This window comes from Python bivittatus, unplaced genomic scaffold (assembly GCF_059951505.1).
Source record: "Python bivittatus isolate LINGU-HERP-01145 unplaced genomic scaffold, Pbiv_v1 ctg000070_np1212, whole genome shotgun sequence".
Lineage (NCBI taxonomy): Eukaryota > Metazoa > Chordata > Lepidosauria > Squamata > Pythonidae > Python > Python bivittatus.
Window position 1 is genome coordinate 14,276,004 of NW_028277034.1, and position 23,660 is coordinate 14,299,663.

At 37.0% G+C, this 23,660-nt stretch overlaps 1 protein-coding gene across 3 annotated transcripts in view; it reads right to left on the reverse strand.

Moving 5' to 3' along the window:
• PALLD (palladin, cytoskeletal associated protein) overlaps positions 1 to 23,660 on the reverse strand; it is a 238,671-nt gene that overhangs the window by 47,570 nt on the left and 167,441 nt on the right. The window contains exon 1 of one of the 3 annotated variants that reach the window (XM_007429815.4): positions 14,580 to 14,731. The exons of the other annotated variants lie outside the window; for them this stretch is intronic. The gene's annotated coding sequence lies outside the window, so the exon portion shown is untranslated. Of the gene's footprint in view, positions 1 to 14,579; positions 14,732 to 23,660 lie in introns of those variants that run through there. 3 annotated transcript variants of the gene reach the window in all.

Sequence of the window (23,660 nt, forward strand, 5' to 3'; positions counted from 1 at the left end):
GGCTGAGAAAAAGAAAAAAAGCACTTAAGAGTTTTAAGCTTTTGGTGAAATAAATTCTGGAATACTCATGCATCCTGGTTTCCTAATGGCATTTACCTGTGGTTCTCCTTCTGAGTGAAATGGCAATTCCAACCCATTTAAATAACTGCAAGGATGACTCAGGCATTATTATATTCCTTGGGGGACAAAATATGTTTTTGTGTATCCACAGTGAAAGAACAGAGTACAAGGAAGCAAAACTATAAAGCATTTATCACATAGGAAACTGTCCTGCTTTGTTTTTCTCCGAACACCATCTACACAAACGATGGTGAGGAACAAAGGTATTGGGATACTGTAATGGAATCTGCTTTGCTCTACAGTGTTTCATATTCCTTCTACTCGGAGGTTTGCGATGGTGAGCTTGCTTTATATCTGGAGGCAGCTGGTGAAGTCACTTGCATGTACTAACTTGAACACAAACAATTATGGCTGGCTTGGGTCTAAATATCACATTCCAAGTACTGAACTAGGACTGTCTTGCTTCACATTCTATTCTTTTCAGGGTACTATGTGGTGACTCCCTCTAAGCAGATGCTACAATCATCAAATAATTAGTTCAATATGATATCTATAGACCACATGAGTTTCTAAAACAATCTCCTCCTCCCAATTATTTTGAGCCATCCTGGAAGGCTGAAGAACAGAGTAAAAACAAAACAAACAAAATACACATATATCTCATGTAACTAAGCAAATTAAATATATATCCCCAGCACAGCAACAAAATTAAATCCCTTTGTCTTGTTATGGGTTTGAGAAATTGCCTACAGTTCTGCAAGACAGCTCTCGCTGGGGAAGCTTATAGACAAATGTGAAATCAATCCAAAAATTAAAATCATTGCAGAAATATTATAGGAAGATATTTGATGTTTGCCAAATTAAAAGACAGAACAAAAGGCAATTAAGGGAGATAGATAATTAATCTATTCTACTTACACTGATATAATCTGAAGGAATCAGTTTTCTTTATCTTAATAAGAGGCTAGAGACAATGAGGGCAACGCCCAGGCTTAGAGTTATGCATGGACCCCATCACAAACTACACCTAGTGTTCCAGAAAACATTTTTGAGATACTTCTTCCAGGCACCAAGCAGTAGCAGGGTACTTTATTTATTATTTATATGATTTATATAGCCGTCCACGTCACACAAGTGACTCTGGGAGGCTTACAAGGATGAAAAACACAGAAACCCACAATTTATAATTCCTGGTGCCCAAGGGTAAAGCAATAACCCCTCTCACATAAAAAAAGGACAGTGACAGCAGGAGACCTCATCTACTCACTTGACCCAAATGTATGGGAAAACTATAACTGTCCAGTGTCACATCTATTTAGGCCCTCGGAGTTGGAAAATACCAAATCAACATCATACAAAATCCTAGTTTAGTAATAATCCTAAATCATGGCTTAGCATTAAAAAATGACCTACCATCAGTGTGCATGCTTTTCATTTTTCTCTAGAAAGGCAAGATCATGTCTTTGAGAGGGAAATAATTGACATGGGCTTCACACATGAAAGCTGTGGGGGTGGGGGTGGCAGCATCCAAAATATGGCTTAATAGTTTAACAAATACAGTCTTGCAGATTATTTCAGTATTTGGGGTTCCCCTTTCCCTAAAGGCAGGCCAGCCGGCCGGCCATAGAGAACACACAATGACATGGTGTGCGGGATGTGCTCAAATAAACATTTTGTTTCTCTGAGTCTTTAATAATTCCTCATCACACCTAATTACAGTTCTCTGTGATATACAAACTTGATAAACTTTTATTATATCCAACTGTGATTCATTAAAATGTGTATAAAAATAGTTTGACTTTAACATCTCAGATCAATTTTGTTAATTATAGAAAATGATGGGTAGTGTGAGAACCTTAGGCTAATTCAAGTTTACTTCTGTAATGCTAAACTCCTGACCCAAGTAATGTGAAATTTCAATCCTCAGTCAGGTCTATACTTCACTTAAAGATAGTTTCAAGTGAAGGAAATGATAGATAGATAGATAGATAGATAGATAGATAGATAGATAGATAGATAGATAGATAGATAGATATAGTATATATTCAGTTACACTGGTCTTTTCTGTAGTCAAAGCCTTTAACAAGTAATGCTACTATAACAAATAATGCTACTATAGTTTAAACACATTCCCAGCAGAAAAAAGAAACTGTATAAAAGTAATGGAAGTTATAATCAAGGCAGTTGCTTTTTAGATGATTCAAGATATATACTACCAATGCCATAATCTTCTGATCTCTTAAAAATATTCTTCTAAAAGCCAGTTGATTGAAAAACTCAAAATATCTTTTAATAATTATTTTAATTATAAATAAATATATCTTTCTGGGATTACTGAAGTACCCTGACTAAATATAGTGAGCAGAAGTCATGTTGTTGGGGTAACTTTTCTTTGGTATGCAGCTAATATAAATAAAATGAGTGGAGCGAAGCTGGCTGTATTCCACTGGCATTACATCACTCTTCCTTAATAGGAAACCTCTCTCCAGCTTAACAATTTGCTTCAGTGTGTCCATGTAAGTTCTCAGAGAGGATCATCTTGTAAGGCTGATGTTTTAATCAAAAACAGCACTTAAAGAACATCAGTAATTTGGCTTGTAATTAGAACTATCCAAATTACTGCAGCTCTTACTATAGCAATAAAAGAAAAACTGCTCGAGGCTTTCAGCATTTTGCAGAACTGAAGGCTGCGGTAGTAAACTTTTGTAGGATCACACTGATGAATAACCACCAAGGATACAAGAAATATTCACGTTCTCTAATTCATTATTTAAATCAAGTACTGTGTCACAAATAGAAAGATATGTCATTTAGCATTCACCATTCATGTAGAGCAACTAAACCCTACTTCAAGCCTCTGTAAAGAGAAATGCTTTGTATTTTCCCTAGCACTGCAGCTACCTAAATAATACCACCCAAAAAATTCCTAGCAAAGTTAGGAAACTTAGTTGTTTACTCTGAGAAATATAAAGAACTATAGGTAGCCCCCAGGTTAAGAACACCTGGGTTACAGATGACTCATAGTTAAGAATGGAGCCTATCTATATACTACTAAAACTATCCTGTCTGTAACCTTTAACCGGGCGAAACAACGCATGGGAGGGCAACAATTTCCCAACAAAGGTACCTCAAATGGGCTAACTTAGAGAATGTGAGGGCCCATGACTCCCGTGGGATTGAAATTTGGGAAATTTGTGGCTGCTTCAGCACTGCACTTCAGCAGTCAGCCCAGGACACGTGATCATCATGGGCATATCCCTGACCTCTTTCCCACCTCCATCCCCTGCACCCAATCGGCTGGCAGCAAGGCTTTACGGGTAAGCGGCGATTGGCTGCTTTGGTACCAAGGCAGAAATCTGAAATCTCTCAATGGTAGTTGGCAGTGAGGAAAGGATGAGGGAACAACTTGGATGCTTGTTGGCAAGGTAGGGCTGGCTGGGGGGTGCCAGTGGTCAATGGGTGAGCACTCTTCTTTCCTCAAGGGAGGGGGTCCTTGAGGACACGCCGGAATGGGGAACAGGGGTGAAGTTTTCCTCACAGACTGCGGCTCCCTTGGTTCCACCTCCCCCCAGCAAAGTGGCCGAGGAGAAGGAGTGGGGGAGAGGAGGAGGTAGCTTCACCGGGGCTATCCTGAGGGTTGTGAGGGGAGGGCAAATGGCACAAGCTTATATTATATATGGAAATGAAAGGAGGGAGGGAGGGAGGGAGGGAGGAAAAGAAAGGAAGAGGGAGGGAGGGAGAGGAGGGGAGGGAGGGACGGAAGGAAGACTTCTGCCAGCTTCCTACTATCAAAGTCAATGGGGAAGCCAACAGCAAGTCAGAAGTTGCTCACACTCCCAGTGCTTTTTTGCCCTTGATTATTCCATTTCTCTGTTTAGGTAAAAAAAATACCTCTGAAACGATGACCCAATGGGTCACTAGTTGTCTAGTTGTAGCAAAATTCGAGTTAAATACAGAATGATTTGAATTAATTACACAATATTACTTATACAGTATTATACAATAATACTGTTCTGGCTTCCATACAAATTCGACTTAAGGACAGACCTTGGGAATCGAACTTGTTCTTAAATTGGGGACTACCTGTGTAGACTTGGCTTCTGCAGATTTCACAGAATAGGAGTCTGTGACAAACTGATATGTAACTCTCAAATGAGCTGAAAGAAGAGAGAGGATTTAGGTCATAAGGAGATATACATTATTTCTGAAGTCCAGTCTATATCTTCTTAAATCCAGCTTCTCTGAGGTCCGATTTGTAAGGCTGCTATGCTAGAAAAATATTATAGCTAAGGAGGGTGAAAGGGCTTGGCTAGGAATGGGTCCAACATTTTGGAACTTGTGCTCGCTGGGACTAGTAAATAGTTAAACAAACAAGCAAAACAAGAAATATTTATCACATTTTCACTGTCAGTAAGTAGTATTGGAAGCTTCAGCACTTAAGATTCATTATTTAAATAAAATATTTGCATAATTACTATTCTTATGCTTACAGATATCTTTGAATTCCATCTTATGGCCAAACCAGATGATGTACCAGAAACCTATGACTGGAGCTACTATACCATTTTCCCAGTGAATGTTATTCATTAGGGAAACAGCATGATATTCATGAGCAAATTGCAGCTGCATTTCAGAAAGTATATTAGGGAGAACTACACAGGAAGAGAGATTAAGTTCTCCTCTTTCCTAATGTATAGTTCCAATCCAATTTGGGATCTCCACAGCTGTTTTAGAAGTGAACAATTTATGCACACAAAACCCTTGGGCAAAACTCAGAGGGTCCCAGTTGACACAAAACTGTAATTTTCTAAGTTGATAGAAAGGAAAGCTTATTAAGTACACAGCAGTAATTGTATTCGCTATGTTTAATGTAATTTAAATATAAAACTAAACTAAATTTAGGGTTTTTTTCCAGCCTTATCTACATTTCTTTATCCAGGCTTTTTCAATTTTTTGGAAGAAGACTCTCAGCCTGAAAAAGACATGCACCTTGGCCTAAAATCTAGAGAGACAAATGGTATGTTCAATATTCTCCAATACTGTACCTTATTTAGTCTGACCCTTGAAGATAAAAATCATAAAGAATCCTCCAGACTACAGCACAGACAAGGGCAGGATATTAGAAGACCCTCACAGTGGTTCAAATACAACTGGAATTAAAATTCCAAAGCAACAAAATAGTAGATCCCAATACATTAAAAACAATAACAACAAAAAAACTTTAATCATGGGAAGCATGGTTTATACCTAGTTTAATCTAATGAGATAAGGCATGTAAAGACTAGATGAACAGATAGAGCGAGCCAACTTTTCTGTACTTTGAGAGTAGAAGCTCTCTTACACGTAATGGTAAACCACAGGATGTTGCAAACTATAGTTTTACTTCCTAGTTTGAGAACTAGGCAAATTTGCCATAAGCTATTACATTATGGTTTGCCATTAATTATAATAGCAGTGCTTAGAAGGAGGCTCTGGCAAACCACTTCCGAAACAATTGCCTTGAAAACTGCAAAAGGACTCGTCCAAGCAGTCACTGCAGAGTCGGTAACGACTGAGCGCAGATTAAAAAAAAAAAATTGATTTAGGCATTGCCTGAGTCAAAATGACTCTGGGCTTGTAACAAATAAGATAAAACACAACAATTCAGAATAAAACCAATAAAACAAGTAAGTAAGAAGCAGATGAAGAACTATATGGTGAATCCAACCAAAGACAAAATTCACAAGGCCTGGGAGAAGACCCAGGTCTTCAAGGCTCTCTGGAATGTTATCAGACTGGGAGCCACTCAGATTGCAGGGGAACTTCATCTGAGAGGCAGGTACTGCAACAGAAAAGGTGCTCCTCCTGGGTCCCAAAAGATTATTCACTTTTAATTTACAGTTTTATTGATAAAGGGAACAGGGTAGCATTTATGCATTTCCTACTGGTCTTCCTCAGAGTTACAGCTGAACTGAAAATTTCAATTAATATCGAGAGCTTTATCATTATATTTAGGGGGGATTCTGACTTAGTAGTGTTCAGTCAGAATCCCATATATGGTAGCTTTTCCCCATTAGTTCCTCAGCCAAGCACATACACCAACTATATGAGACTCTTACAAAGTCTCTTGGAGGAAATAAACCATATCTTCCATTCAGAGCAGCTGGTTTTATCAAAGGTTTTAACATACTCCATCAATGTTTTACATTACAGCATCTAATAGCAAAGTAAATGGAAAAATCCTCTAGGAGTCTTTATGCAGCACTGTAGACCTTTCTTCTGCCTTTGCCCTGGTAAGAGGCGAGTGGATAAACTGAATAAATAAATGTACAAAAATAAATATTAATCTGTTAGCTACAACCATTGAAAGGCAGCTTTTTTTTTTAATTTATAAAGGAAACTAGCATGCAAATATATATTAGTTCAATTGAACATCGGAATGAGACAGATGTAGTCTGGCTTGCTTCTTACTCTGTTTTTACATCAACAGTATTGCAACAGAGCTTTTTTCTCTTTTCTTCTTCCCTACATCTATTGATAACTGAAAGATTTCTGTGTTACTATATGCAGATGATATTGTATTACATTCCACAATACAGTACAACCTGTTATGCAAAGGTTCCACCAAAAAAAGTGTTATGCAGAGTGAATACTGAAGAACTAAGTTGCTAAGAATCAATTATTCCAAGACAAAAATGTTGTATTTGCCACTCCCCCCCCCAAAAAAAATTATAAATGAACTCTTTATGACAACACAACAGAACAAGTCAATTCATTTAGATACCCATTTCTCATAAACGCTTCATGGAAAGTTCATATATCAAATGCAAAGATAATAGCTACAAGATCCAGGAAAACTGCTTGGGGTATAATTTTCAGTACGGTTAAGTTGTACCAAGGAATGTTAGCATATTTAAAGGTTCTGACAGATCCATCCCTGAATCTTTTATTGAGCTCTGCTTTCAATCAATGCCTCCAGAATATTTGGATAGAAGATACTGAGGGATACTAGTTCTGGAACATCTCATATTTATGGAGAGTCTCAGTTTGAAGACCAAATCCATTATGTGCTTATTTATCTACTGATGTCTCTGAGCTTCTTGGATTCCTGTAGCAAAATAATCTGTTGTTTGTTGGCAGGTTTAGATTATAAAATGACCCAGCAAGTGGCAAGATATGCAGTGGCAACAAGGATAATCAGTGTCAGAGCTACAACAGCTATGGGAATGAACTGTAAAGGGGATGAATTTATTTAAAGATTGTATTTATTGTTGCTGTATGTATTTATGTGTGAAGGTCTAGGTGGTTTGCTTATTTGGCAACTTTGTGAATTTTAAATGTATGAGCTTTAAATTTGAGATTTATATATGCACGTATACACTCAACTTTATCTTTGGTATTACATAACATCAATAGGATAATTCATCTTTTTCTGCCTTTCAAAAAGTGTACTATAAGAAATTCCAAACAACAGTCACTCCTTGCTTTCAAGAGTTTGCAGGCTTCTAAAGGTCTCCTTTCCAGAAACAGTCAAGCATGTGAAAAGCAATTTAATGTTACTTTCAGAACCCTGGTACAAATCATAATAAAGCCATGTTTAAAAGGGGTAAGTCTGAAATTGGAAAAAAAAAACTTGGAGATAAAAGGTAATGAGTACCTATTTACAGTAACCATTGTTCTGTAAAATGTTGCATCAATTCCCTTTGACCCTGCAGAATTGTCCCTTCTAGTAATGTTGTCCTGGGGGGAGGGGCAAGGGAAGAGAAAACAGCAAACATCTCTTAAAATGAACAGTAATGGAAAAAATGCAACTAGCCTCTCCCTTTGTTTCTATTTTAATAGGGCATTACAAAATTTCTTTTCTAAATATAGCAGCTATAAAGAAAAATCAGTTTGAACTGTACAGCACAGTTTGACATTTCACAGTTCTCTTGCAAAAATAAAAGATATGCTCTGTGGGAAATTTTATAATTGCGTGAATAAGTTGAACTTATTTGTGAGACAGTTCAGAAAGTGAGCTAGCCAGTGCCATCCAGATGTGTTGGACAACAACTCCTATAACCTCAGCAAGCCTAGCTAACTGATAAATTGAATAGTGTAAGGGAAACTGTAGTTCAATACATCTGGAGAACGGGATTGGGGAAGGTTGCAGTAAAAACTGCTCTTGCAAATCTCTGGTTAATTTTTATGGTAACCCATTGTTGGAGGGGTATAGATGAACTGCCTATCTCATGAATGAATTGACATTCAAGTAAGAAAATTGAATAGCCTGATTTATCTCCTAGGCTATTGTCCCATATACATTTGCAAATAATTTCTAAAGGAAATGGAAGTTCTACCACCTCTTGTGAGAACTATTTCCATCTGCATAACAACAAACATTAAGAGTCTCATTGAAGACTTGATACAGTTGTAGTTACAAACATACACATATACTGTATACTCCTATCATACTATTCCCTTTTGTGATACAAATATTGTTTATTACCTCTATATGACCAACTACCACAATGTGCTTCTTTTATAATTGTCATTTACTTTTGTATTCAGTCCATGTTAATTCAGCACCTATTTATTCTTGATCATATTGCTTCTTGTTTTGTCATGCACACTTTTTAAAGTAATTCATTCTTACCACATTTAACTGGCTTTCTTGTTTCTCCTGTCATACCCAACTTCTATTGCCACATTGTGTTGTATTATCTTCAATGTAAATACATTTGCTGAACTACATTACATGAAATGGAGCTTAGACCCAACTGTACATTCCTATTTGTGAAAGCAAAAATGCTTTTTTACAAAGCATGAAGTAAAATGTAATCCAGCCAAAGTCATGTTCAGATCATATCCTATAAGTCCTATAAGAACTTATTTTGGCTAATTCTCAGCATAGCAGTAATATCTTTAAACATAGATGCAAATTATGAACTAGCAAACAGATCAAAGGACAAAGAACTACAAAAGGACCTACAAAAAATAAGCTGCAAATTGTACGCATAATTAAAGCCTAATAGAGTTTACTTTTAAATAAATATGTCAGTATTGGGCAAAGCCTAGATAAATAAATAATCTTTAAGATCAAGAGGCTAGAATGCAGATGAAACATATCAGTGACTTTGAGAGGACCTTAAAATTTAGCATTGCAGGCAAACCCTACATTAAAGTATCACGAACCAGATTTATTTCCAAGAAAATGCATTTAAGACTGAGATGCCAATAACCCAAACAATACTCTTGAAAACTTTCCAAGTTGGTGAGACTTCCTGTAATGAAAATCTTCTCGCATACTTCTGCAAAGAAGGAAAAATACTTATACTGTAGTTATTTCCTATAATTAATTGGCTTCCTCAATAAATGGTTTGTATTTCCTATTTGGGAACCATGTCAGACTCATTCTCTGATCAGATGTTTCCTTAATAGCCTGTCAGATTACAAGGTTTTCAACATGCACTAATTAAAAAAAAAAAGGCACAGATCTATATAAAACAAGCACAATATATTGCTGCTTTCTGGTATGCAAGACTAATGATTGCAGTATATACATACATATATATTCAGTTTTACAGCATGGCTGAGCAGCTTTTATACACGTAACTGCACTGCTTTCAAAAGGGTTATCTGACTGCTAAGCAATGAAGCTACTAAAGGAAATCATGCCCAGTGGACAAGTTTACTGTTTTTAAACAATCCTTTCAATATTTATTTTCTTATATTCTACCCCTTAATCCACTTAAAATAGTAAACAATCCTTTAACAATCCATTTTAAAGCCAACATCAAGTAGAAGAACTCCAAACCAATAGCTACATAGCCTCTAGCTTGGAATTGCTGCTACTCAGCCTAGGAGGAGGAGGAGGAGGAGGAGGGAGAGGGAGAGGGCGGGGGGGGGGGGAGAGAAAGCAAGAGAGAGACTGCTCAGATAGCTTTCTCCAAAACATACAGTATGTGAAAAGTAAGAGAAGAACTCTTAAAGTGTATCCCAAACTTATATAGAAATTGTGTCTGTTTGCCACCAAAGAATACCGCAAACAATTGTTTGGACAATGTTCTGAAATTGTTAGCAATCCTGCAATCCTTAATGCACGCCATTCCCAAGAGATCTATAAAATTTCATGGAGAAAGGAAATCATACTCTTTGGACAAGGATACATGCATTTGGCTTGATTTCATGCAATAGTATTTAGGCAAAAAACTTGTGATATGTGCATAGCAGGCCAATGAGAGACCCAGAGACATGCACTTGAGGTGCTGGAACACTCCTGTATATCTTGCTCACTACAAGCATCTGCTATGCTTAAGGCCACATAGGTTTCTGTACACACAGAGGTACAAATCAGAGTATCTTGTTGTAATGAATGTCATAGCTTTAACTGCATCATAAAATAAAGCAGTATTCCTTTTTGACAGTTCTGAACCTCCCACCATTAGGCTTCAATTAAATGAATGTTTCTCAAACTTGAATTCTGGGAATTGAAGTCCACACATCTTAAAGTTGCCAAGTTTAAGAAACACTGAATTAAATGGTCCTTTATTCAAGTGTTATGACTGAGAAAAGAACTTTATTATATCTTGCATAATGTATGTCTCTCCTCATTTTTTCTCAACTCAAAACACTCAAACTGCAGTATTGTCTTAACAGAGAATTGCTATACTGCTGCTTTTATAACTGCAATGATATTGGCAAATTTATTTTTCATCCCCTTCCTAATGGTTCCTAATACAATTCCTCTGAACTTTATTCACAGTTGCTGCCCCTGATCAATCTCGAAATTGATGCAATCACACCAAACATAAGATATCTCCCTCTAGTTACTGTTAGCTCACTAACAGTTACCACCATCAATCTATTTGGAAAGTATTTTTGCCCCATCATACATCATCTTTATCCTTATTTATATTGAACTATATTTACCATGTTAATATTAAAGTAGCACATCTTATTAACATTTGCTTCTTGAGCCAAATAACTATAAAGCCATGGAAGAGATCACCATTTGTCTCAGAAAAACTGTGACTGTACTGGATGCATAATCCTTTACCCATCTTCTACCTTACCTGTGCAAAATCCTTCCTACTAGTCACAGTTCTCTCAGTTAAGGTTATAACTATTTAATCTGGCCTTCTGGGGGAAACGCCAGCACTTCTAACAGAATATATGAATAATACAACAGATATCAAAATCCCATTTATAAAAAGTGATGGTGCTTTATGTCATGTGATAAAACAATGAGGATATTACATTTCAATATCTGTGAAAGCAAATTCATATGGGAAATATATATTTAATATATTTAAACAGATAGTCAGATAATTAAATATACATGGTCCAATCCTGACTTGTCAGCAAATCTTAGTGAATTTACCAGGCCTATACCAATAAACATTTTAAATATTGCGTGTATAGACAACATATACTATAAGACAGGAGTAGGCAACATAATGCTTGTACAAATTAATCTGCTCTCAGGTATCTCCCTTGATGATCAGGCTTACTAATATATCTGACTTTTTAAAAACATTTTTTAAAAGAAAAACTTAATAGGCACGTAGCATTCACCTCTAGTATCATAGCATATCATTGCAATATGCTTTTTGGTCCCACTCACATCTCACTAAGATGGTGGAAAGCACCCTAGAGACTTAGTTCACCTTCTGGTAAACAGATGTTTCTTGTTTTGTGACTGTCACATCCACCACAGCAGTAGGAGTCAAGCAAGAAGAAGAGGTCTAGATTGTGGCTGCTCTAGGGACGTCTGGGACAGAAAGAACCTCTATTTCAATTCTTATTGATTTAATAATTTTGCCCCCAAATTTTATTTTGACTGATTTTTATCTTGTTATAGTACATATTTACTACAGCCTGGCTTTATGCTCCCATAATTACATGTGATTGGCATTTAATGATACACATCCCACTGTTTAACAAATGACTTTTAAAAACTGTTTGTTATTTATGTGGCTACTTTCTTTCTACAATCCACAGACATTCAACGCAATTTCACGACACTACGCTCACATTCATATTTTGTATTGATATAATGCAGCAACTATTCATTATATTAGGCCCATAATAGATCTGTTCAGTAGCATTTACTGAATATTTTAAATTAGTGAATGTAGACCGCTATTTACACATTGCTCTTCTCTCCAGAGGAGCCTGGGGCAGTGCACAACATAATAAAAATATCAGATTACCACCCAAGAGTTAAATAACCCCAAAAGAAAATACATACAGGTAATCCTCATTTAGCAACTAGAATTGGGACCAGAAACTCAGTCATTAAGCAAAGCAGTTGCTAAGTGAAGATCATGTGACCACAATTGTGCTTACGATCTTATTTCAATTTTCCTTTGCTTCTTCCTATTTCTTTCAGCTGAACTGCGGTTCTTTCTCTTTGAGGGCATCTTGGTATGGGGTAAATAAACAAGTGAAAATAAGAGCAGAGAGATGCTACAAAAGTTGTAAATATGAGCACTGGTCACTAAGTTATTTTTTAGCACTGTTGTAACTTCAGCTTGTCACTAAATGAGGCAGTTGCTAAGCAAGGACTACCTGTGGAGGATACAACAGCCCTAATATTTATTTATTTATTCATTTATTTATTTATTTCTCTCTCTCACACACACACACACACACACACATGTCTGTCTGAGAATGGCTATTGGCTACTATGGTAGTATAGGTCACCAATATTCCCTGTACTTCTGGATAACTTTTCATTATCTGTATCATACAGACAGCTATGCTTTAGATCTGCTGAAACCATTATAAATTAAATGAATCATGGATAAGTAGCACCAATTCCAATGAATCTAAATCTTGCATAACTTAGTTTAGATACAATTCATTTTGATTATATATTTATCTAACAAACTTCTCCATAATAAAATCAGTGACAATGGTCAATGTAAACCCTTCCATATCATTCAACGTAATTCAATCCTATACTTGTGGGAAAAGCCTGGGGTATGAAAATACCAGGCATTTCATGCGTTAAGTCTTTTTTGAGCCCATTCTTTTAGCCATTTGTTGCTCTGAAGCAATAGTCTATGACTCATACAATATCCTGGGCCCAAACTTTTAGTCAAATTTCTTGAGGTCAACAGATTTGCCAAAAGATAAACATTTCCTCATGAATTGCCCATTAAAGACATTATCAGTTACTCATCCCAGCTATCTCACACTTAGCATCTTAGCATCACAGGCTGCTTTCATCTTCTCAGAGGCCGTCAGAGAAGACCAAACACCAATGAGACATGCACCATAATCCCCCTCCCCATCCATAAAACGTGCAGTCGTAAATGCATTCTTAGACATTCTGAATCACTCCTGTAATATTTGTAATGAAGGAAAAAACAACACTGCAGTGTTTTAAGTTTGCAATGGGGGGGGGGACACAAAGCATGAAGTATTCAGGAAAGTGGTTTCTTTCTTCATCCAGATGCCTTCTAAAATACAAAACCCGCCCATTCCTATTTTTAGCCTAAGGCTCTTTGTGTTTCTTCATTTAATGTGGATTTAAATGCTTCAAAAGCAGACATTGGTATCTGTGTGAGAGCCAATGCATTTTTTTTCTCTGCAAGTTTTTGTAAATGCATCATCATCATAAGAAAAAGTGGGAAAAAAAGACAGAGAAGCAAACATGACCACTACTTTCCCCAGCATTCTTTCTGATGAAGTGCGAGCTGTGAGGAAACCTCCACATACTTCATATCCAGTTCCAGCACTTTAAAGAAATGTCTACTGCAGCCAGTGAGATGGACAGCCAGAAAAACTAAGTATAGATACTCTGTAATTCACAAAACTTTTAGGAAGACCACGGACACAAATTTCTCCCAACACTCAGCTGGACAGAAATAAAGCAACCATGTCAGACTATACAAACCATATTTTCTCCAAAGCATTCTGCAAGCTGATTTTCCAAATTCTCATTATTCCTGGTTAGTTGATGACCCCTGGCATCTTAAGAGATAGCCTTGATAAAATATCCAACATCTTTCTGCATTATTTGTTAAGCCCTATAATGGTTTTGAAGGTCTTTCTCTCTCTCTCTCTCCTCTCAATGAAACTTAAGTATGCTCTCCCTGATCTTTCTCCTCCCCAGTCCCACAGTACTTGTGTTCCAACATAGGAAAAAAAGCCCATATGCTATTTTTTGTAAGAGCAATACAATGAACAATTCTTTTTAAATTGTCAAATGCTAGTTTATGTGTGAAAAATCACACATGTACCTCAGACCAAAACAGCTGTTGCCACACTGGCATCTTGAATGAACTAAAAAAAAAAAAAAAAAAGAGGCCAGAAAGTACAAATAAGATGGGGTTGGAAAGCACGGCTCCAATTACTGAAAGATTAAGGATCAGTACAAGAGCACAGTCTTACTAGCTACGTGTGTGACCACATCACACAATTTGTGCTTCTATGAGTATATAATTGCTTTCATCTGACATCCTCCACCCACACTGAGGCTTATTCGCTTAATATATACAAAAAGCAAACTCTGAACATAGAAAACAGAACACGTAACCCTCTTTCCTTACCTTTTTTGTGTCTTGTTCACACCAGTGAACAACTTTTCCACATGCAGAAGCAAGCAGAACAGCTGCAGCTGTAACACCAGCACTTTGGGAAATGAAGTAGAGCTGTGCAGGTACTCAATAATATATACAGATTAGTCAGAGCAGAGAGCTCTACTTCATGACTCAGTGGTTCTTCACTAAAGCTTTCTAGCTCTAACAATTTCACAATAAAAGTCCCTTAAAGTTCCTGAGAATTCAAGCAGTCAGTTGCTAAAAAAGAAATCTTTGAAGTGGGGACAGAGGGATATACTGTCTTGTTTTATTTCTTCTGGGCTTCTTTTCTTAAGAAGTACATCCTGCTATTTTTTTTCTCACTGTCTCCTAAGAGCAAACAAGATTTTCAATATTTTTGTTAAACATCTTCATGAGGGGCTCCTGACTATACATTAGCAGCCTACTTCAGCAGTACTCTTCTTTCTGTAATGCTTTGTTTCTATTTCAATAACATACTACTGAGTGATCTCTAATAAACCAACCTTGAGAAATAAATAATGTAAACTCTCCAGATTTAGTGTTTGTTTTAAAATGGCAACAGATTAAGGATTTGCCATGGGTGCCTTGGATAACCTTCACAGCACACAGGATAAATAATTAAGAGTTTTACCTTAAAGATCAAGATATATATTATGGCATACATTTGTGAATTTACTTTCCTGAGGGAAGAGGATATCAGAAAGAAATTGAACTTCTTTAATATAAAGAGATTAAAGAGACATGCTATAGTTAAAAAACAAAATGCAACCTATGTATATCAGCTCAGAAGACAGACATTTTAAATTCTATGGGGCATATTCCTAGGAAAAGCAAAATAAACTAGGTGGATCAGAATACAAAATAATTCAAAATCAGTCTTAATAGAATTGCTTTATTAGGCCAAGTCAGAAAGTTATTAAATATAGAAATGTTGTATTACTTCATCAAACAAAAACTAGCTTGCCAGGGGAAGACTACCAATTCTGAAGTCACCAAGTCTTCATGAACAGAATTTAAACAAGATGTGATTGGTGACATAGACATTTAGTTTAGACTTCACTGGGATAAAGCAGTAACTGATCCCCATTTTTAAAAATATAAAATCCAACTGTACAGTACTGGAATCTACTTCTAGCATGACAGCAACCTTAAGCATCCAACAGCTTTCCAGTGCAGTACAGCAGTTGTTAAAACACCTTCTCTGGTGTAAACTCATATAAGTTTAAAGGAGCGTTTCTTATCCTCAAAATATGTTGAATTTCAGCTCCTATAACTTTCCGAACACTCTCTGACTTAGACTGAAACACATCTCACTAGGTCAGACAAAAATGATCTACAGGATAGATATGAAGGAATGGGGACTTCAGATCTCAAGAGTTGAAGTCTTTCTGTCACATATAATCTGGAGTTATTCCTCATAAAAAGGAATACCTCTCAAAGCTTCCAAATGACAACATAAGAACTACTTAGCCTAATTTGTTACTAATTGTAGATAAGAAGTGTGAATACCCTAAGCAGTATGGAGATTTTGTAAGAGGGGGTATGACCTTGCTAGAGGCCCTACAGACCAGGTGGGAGAGCCAGACAGGTCAAATCAAGTTCAAAGCAACTTGGTAACTTTGAGATGCTCTCCCTTTATATTATCTGAAACGCTAGGTTCTGGGTAGGAAATACCTGTCCCTTAAGCTAGATGTTATTTCCCCAATCTTAGGAGCTTCATTAGAAAGAGCATACAGGCTGCTCTGGCATACTTTTTCCACTTGCCCCATCTTCACAGCTAAGGATGGGTAAAGCTAAAAGCTAAGGCAAAGCTAAAGATGGGTAACTAAAACACATACAGGTAGTCCTTGGGTTATGATGGCAATTGGGACTGGAATTTCTGTCGCTAAGCAATGCGGTCGAAAAGTGCGATGTCACATGACCGCATTGCTTAGCGATGGTAATCCCAGCAATTCCAGTTGCCTTTGTAACAACAAGACTGTGTGGGTTGTTAAGTGGGAAGAGGCAGGAGTCCCAGTCAAGCAGGCTGGCAGGTGCACGGGTGGTGGTGGTGCTGCGGGCTGGTGCTCTGGAGTGCAAGTGCCACACAGGTGCCATGGGTAGATGCTCTGGAATGTGGGCAGGTGCATGGGGGGCAGGGGCTGGATGAAGGTGTTACGGAGCATGGATGGGTACATGGGAGCTGTGGGGGGGATGCCGCAGGCAGGTGCTACAGAGTGTGGGCAGGCAATAAAGCAGTGGGAGCAACTTCCAACTTTCTGCTGGCTTCCCCATTGACTTTGCTTGTGGGAAGCTGCCAGGGAACACTGGAAATTGCAATCACATGACTGTAGCTCATTGTGACATTGTAATTCCTAGCCAGGCGATTATCCGCATTAGAAATAATAATAATCTCCTTCATTCAACACTGTCGAAACTTTGGTCGCTGAGTGAGTGGTCATTCTAAGCATTTGATTCAAATTAGATTAAAAGAGGTTAAACATAATTTAAAACCTACCTCTTCACTGGTTTCACTCATAATTATCCAAATAAATTAGTTCAAATTCTTCTTAAAATGTGGAATTCAAAGCACTGTTAATACCTGAGAGAGGAGGAACACCCTATAGCTGAGTGGTAGTAACAAAATATTGATCCCCTAAATGTTGTAGATGGATGCCATGACCTTTGGAGATACTTTGAGAGTCTTACAATATGAAGAAGGAACCATCAAAAGAACTAAAGATAAACCACAGATTGCTGTTAAAAATATGCAATTCAAAAGAAGCAATAGTTTCAATAAAAACAAAAATAAAAATATGCACGAACACCCGCTACTTCTAATATAAAACAAACAATGGTATTTTTCACAGTATGGTGCTTGCAAGAGGGATGTAGGCCAGTGGTAGAGCACATGCTTTTCATTCAACAGGTCTCAGGTGTAATCTTCAACATCGCCAGGTAAGTCTGGGAAAGACTTCTGCTGCCAGTGAATATTGGCAATGGTGAAATAAGCCAATGACCTTACTCTGTATAAACTGCCTTCTGAATTCTAGCAGTGTTTAAGGGCTTCTTAGGGAGGCACAAAACCCTCTCCAGATGGCAGGAAACACTACAGCAATGTGTTCCAAACCATAATTAACTTGCTGAAGGTTAGCTTGCACAACTTAGTTCCCAAAAACTGACATCATCCTATGGCACCATTCTGTGAAGACCATGTAATAACCACACAAAATGATCTTTCATACAAGCTATGCTCACACATGTTAATTCATGGTTTACTTAATCATGGTTTGAAATAACAAAATTACCTAAGTTTGAACAACTCGCTGAACCATAAACATTTTATCTCATCATAATGTACAGGTATTCCCAGTTTAAGAATGAGTTCCATTCCCAAGGTCTGTCCTTAAGGTGAATTTGTATGTAAGCAGGAGCAGTATTGTATAATACTGTATAAGTTGTACTGTGTATTTAACTCAAATCATTGTGTATTTAATTCAAATTTTGCTACAATAGGCTCTGTTCTTAACTATGGGTCATCTATAACCTGGGCATTCTTAACCCAGGGACTACCTGTACATACATAGCAGCCATATAATAAAAGTGGCATAGCCAACAATATTCAAGACTGAAAAGCAATTTTGTTCTACTTGTCTTCAGACCTGCCCACAAAGCCTTGTGAACCAACCCTTGAGCCAATGAAAGTCACAACCTGACTTAAGGCAACTGAATTTTCTAATTGCTTATATGGAAATTTAAGAATGCAATACTTTCTCCCTGCAGGCAAACACCAAACACATGGTTTGAGGCCTGAAACTACTGGTACTCAACATAAGATTCTAGCCAAGCTTCAAAAATCTCATAAGTAACTTGAAGCAGAAACTTAAACTGAACTGCCTGCTATAGGATTTGTACGCTTCTACAGTACTATGCTTTCTTTGTATATTTGTAAAATGAACAACCTTCATGAAGATGCCGTAAGTCTCAATTACAACTTCATCCCAAAGGAAGCAAAGGCCCATACTGTAGTTTTATTCTTGCAGTTCTCTTATTGCTTGGGGAAATAAACAAGAGCATAGGAATGATACCCGAATGATTTTCTAACAGTACAACATGAACCAGTATCTTATTCCTTCATTCATATAACACTCCAGGGAAACAATTATCAAAATCTTTGAGCCAGGATCATGCAGAACTCTATCTATAATGTTCTGGACTCGTTGCAGAGGAAAAAAAAGTAATATTTTACAAGACAAAAACAACACTTTCAAGGATTGTGTAGAACTCTGAAGGGGTGCTTTGATTCAGCAAAACGTTAACTGAAGCACCCCTTCAAAGCAGCACTTTCCTTCAAAGTCCTAGATTAGGAGCAGCCACATTGCTTCAGTCAAGATGCTTAAAGGGGTTTCTGCACAAGTGCTTCTTTAATTTCATTTCTGGAACAGCAAAGTGGCTGCCAGATTGAATCAACTTACTTTGGAGATGCTGATTTGAAGCTAATAAAATTGCTTCAGTTCAGATTAGGCAATGTCTACAATACCTAATACTTAAACCATTTTTTTAAACAGGATTCAAACCATCAGTCCTAGTCTTCACTAAAGTTTAAGTTACATAGGTAGGTACAAAATTAATTCAGAAGTATCCCAACAGAACTTTGACAATTAATGGCATACCTTTATCTCACTGTTCTAGTTTTGTACTAAAAGAACTGAAGACCACCAGAACAACATGGTGATGATTTTTTAAAGCAATTTTCTGCAGGGGCTGCATATTTACTTGATTTTCAGAACTACTAGAAATTCTTCTGTCACCCATCCTGCAAGTAGAAGGCTAGGACAACCTTGTGCTACTCCTACACACATCTGAAAGCCATCAAGTTGAGAAAGGCTGGCGTTATTCATAGTTTAACATCTATGCCCAGGATGTATTACGAAACACAAATGATAGGCTCTTGTCCAAGAAACTGGCAAAATGTTAACAAAAGAAAAATAATCCAGGTAAAAGAATTAAATAAATTGGAAAAGAATGTATAATTATTTCAGTCATAAGTACTTATTAAACTTAGCAGACTTAGGGGACATGAGAATTGATGTGTTGTACTGAAGGCTTCCCAGAGAAAGTTGTGATGGAACTAACATCCTGTTTTTTTTTTCTCTGAGATTATTTTTTTCCCTTAAACTATTTTATTTGCATATTCGTTTAAATAATTTCCCTCAAATGCATTAATATCCCAGCAATGAAATACATATGCTTCTCATATCAAACTTAAAAGATAAAATAAGATTTTTTTTTTTTACCTAGTAGTATACCACCTAAAATAATTTTCAGCTCTGCAGATATTAAGCAGCCATCTTTCTCTTTATTTTTGTTCTCTGTCAGACAGGAGATCAGTCTTATATTCAGCCAGCTTTTCTACTTTCAGAACTAAAGAATCAGCAATTATTTCTTCATCTAGAAATGGACAAGTGACTCCTATGGGGGACTAATACAGTCAATATTTGTTTTCCAACTTTTGATAGATTCGAAGTGCAGATCTCATGGCTACGATATCTAGCCAAATGTTTGGACTTTCCTGCTTTTTCTCCATATTTGCTTTCTGGAACTACCTTAATTAAGAGTAAGGAGAAACTTTAAAGTCTGGATGTTCTACTTGGCCCTAAAAGAAAAGATACAGTCTTCCCCATGCACCAATTACTACTGTCTTTGTTCTTTTAAATCTGCTTGTTACTCAAAGCTAAGTCTCCCCTAAAACAATTGTGTGTTAAATTCTGAAACAAATCCACAGAATTCAAAGCTTTACAGAAAGCATTATTTTACAGAGCATAATGGGCTAGTCTGGCAATTAAACCAAGCAAAAACCATGAGACTAGCTTCTCTCTCTCTCTCTGCTGCCATATTTTAGCTCTGCATCTAGAAAACTTTTCTACTTGGCTTTAACCCTGGAAAAGCAAAATGCTGCTAAGTCTATGTCTAAGATCCATTTGGAAATCATTAAAAGAGTTGACAATCCCAGGTGAAGCAAAGGATAAAGGGGACCATTTAAATACTAGTATATAACAGCCCTCCCCAATCTGATTTTCTAGTTGGCTAAGAGGATTGTTGGCAACAAAGTCTGGAGGATATGAAGCAAGGGAATGATCTCTCTCTTTCACGCACACACCCACATACATATCTGAAAACTGATTTCTTAAAAAAAATATTGTTGGGATCCCTGTTTTTTTAATGTTCATCTTTTCTAAGCACTTCACACTTGTAAATAACAGTTATATTAAATTGAGAAAAATAAATGCAGTATGAATAGGCCTATTCTGGCATTATCCTCTAAATATTGTAAAATTGTGAATGTCAATTTTTCAACAACTAGCATTTTCAAAGCTAATATTATTTTCAGTGTTAGCAATATTCTTGAATCAGAAGGGAAGTTGTCCATTGATTTAAACATGTCAGCCCGTGGTAATTCTGCAGCTCTAAAGAGAAATACAACTTATTTTCATTCAGTTTTCAATAAAAATTCTGTTGTTTTATACATAATCTTTCAATTAATGTGATAAAAAGTTTGTCAGTGTTGATTACAAAGGATAAAGATGGAAAGATTTCCTGCTCTTTCCAATACAAGCATTTATTTATCTCTCCCAGAGCTTCCCCCAAATTCTCAAGTTGCTTGTACTGTGAAATACCAGTGCTCCAACTTCCTTATTTGGTTGCTGGAGCTGTTCTTTGTCTTGTTCAAACATTCTGGTGAAGCTGCATGCCTCCCCTCCGTCCACAGGCTTTCCATCCTCCCCCCGCCTTTCAGTCTGGCTTCAAGCAGGTCACTCTGACTCAGCCTCCTTTGTAGCTCACAAACCAATCACACATTGGTTATGCCCATTTATGGACTACCTTTCCTTTTGGAAATCAGCAGGGCAAAAGGATTTTTCAGTTGTTTGGAAAAGTGTTCGCCCTGCTGCAAAAACTGAAGTGAGCACAAACCACAGATTTCTATTTTACACAATCTTGTTATTTTGGTGAGAAACCAGGGCAATATGTATCTGTCTCTATGAAGGGGGAGCAGAATTTAAGCACATATTAACTTGGGATCATGTTTTACTTAATTCTTTGTAGTTCAGCCATGTCTAAACTACAAAGGACATTTGCTCAAAATAAATCCTTCTGAACTCTGTTGGGCTTAATGTCTAGAAAAAGCACTGAAAATACCTTAAACTTTCACAGAATAAGAGGTGCACAAATATTCTTCACTTTTTTCTCCATACAGTTTAATACACTGCAGAACTGATACCAATGGCTGAAATCAAGGAATGAGGAGAAAAAAGGTTTAATATTTTAATGTAAACAGTGTATAGTTTAAACCTTTTTCTCTTTCTCTCTCCCTCCCCACCTCCCACAACCAAAAAGCAGGCATTAGTAAGTATTTTAATGACTTATCCACTTGTCTGGGCAACATATACATCTCCTAGTCATTTTACATCTTTTTCAGGAAAATCTACTGATGATGCTGGTATGACACATTATTTAATTCTACTAATTCAGGACTAGACAACCACTGAACAAATATTTCCTGAGATGTGCCCTACCAACATCCATCTTGGAATTACGAAAGTCAGAGAAAATAGTTCTTTCTTTTTTACTGATACTTGTGGGTACATACTGAGCCTTTAAGCCTTTTTTAAAGACATTATTGAGACCAAGATTTAACAAGTCCTACTTGTTTGGCATGCCAGGGAATACAGAATTTAAGTACAAGTCATATACTACCAGAGCAGAAATTTAAAGCTTTTAAGACAACACAAAACTCTGGCATGACTACACTAAAATGGTATGTTTCGCAGAAGGTTATGAGAAACATTCTAAGACTATCAGTAAGATATTTGCATGAATATGGTATCCAGGGTGAATGGAGCTATAATACTAATCTCATCCCTACCCTCATCATGGAAACAATAATTTAACTCAGAGTGCTAGATATTTTATATTTGCAAGAATCAATCAGAAGAAGATGCTTAATTGCAGAATAGAGCAACAGCAGGCACAGAAAGAGGTTGAGGAGGCCGGGTTAAATATAAACCGCATTATTCCTCTCACATGGGCACAAGTAATGTGGTAATATGACAATACTGGGCAGAGCACCTTCCTGTATGTCACAGATGAAAACTAGACCACTTGTGAAATAGCTAATATCCCTATTCTTATACATTGCCTAGTTCACAGATATTGTTAAGTTATAATGTACTGTTTTTTTCCTAGCTTTTCCTATCATGCCAAGGGAAGCCAGCAATTGTAGTTCATAAACCATACCTAACTGGTTACTATTATATGTGAATGCTTAGTCATGCAATGGCTCTGATTGTGCTTATTATAGAATAGCTGTAAGTCAAACAAGTATATAGTAGTATTTTCTATCTACATGTATGGAGAGTGGAAGGGTGTGAGTGTTGTAGGGCATAGGTATACACCTCAACACATGTTCTTTGAAAAGGATCTCAATAAGGCAAGATAGATATAAAGATTTGCTGGGGCAGATACAGGTGAAACTCGAAAAATTAGAATATCGTGCAAATGTTCATTTATGTCAGTACTGCAACTCAAAAGGTGAAACCAAGATATGAGATAGACGCATTACATGCAAAGCGAGATATGTCAAGCCTTACTTTGGTATAATTGTAATGATTATGGCATACAGCTTATGAAAACCCCAAATTCACAATCTCAGAAAATTAGAATAGTGTGAAAAGGTTCAATATTCTAGGCTCAAAGTGTCCCACTCTAATCAGCTAATGAATCCATACCACCTGCAAAGGGTTCCTGAGCCTTTAAATGGTCTCTCAGGCTGGTTCAGTAGGAATCACAAGCATGGGAAAGACTGCTGACCTGACAGTTGTGCAGAAAACCATCATTGACACCCTCCATAAGGAGGGAAAGTCCCAAAAGGTAATTGCAAAAGAAGTTGGATGTTCCCAAAGTGCTGTATCAAAGCACATCAATAGAAGGTTATGTGGAAGGGAAAAGTGTGGTAGAATAAGGTGCACAAGCAGCAGGGATGACCGCAGCCTGGAGAGGATTGTCAGGAAAAGGCCATTCAAAAGGGTTGGG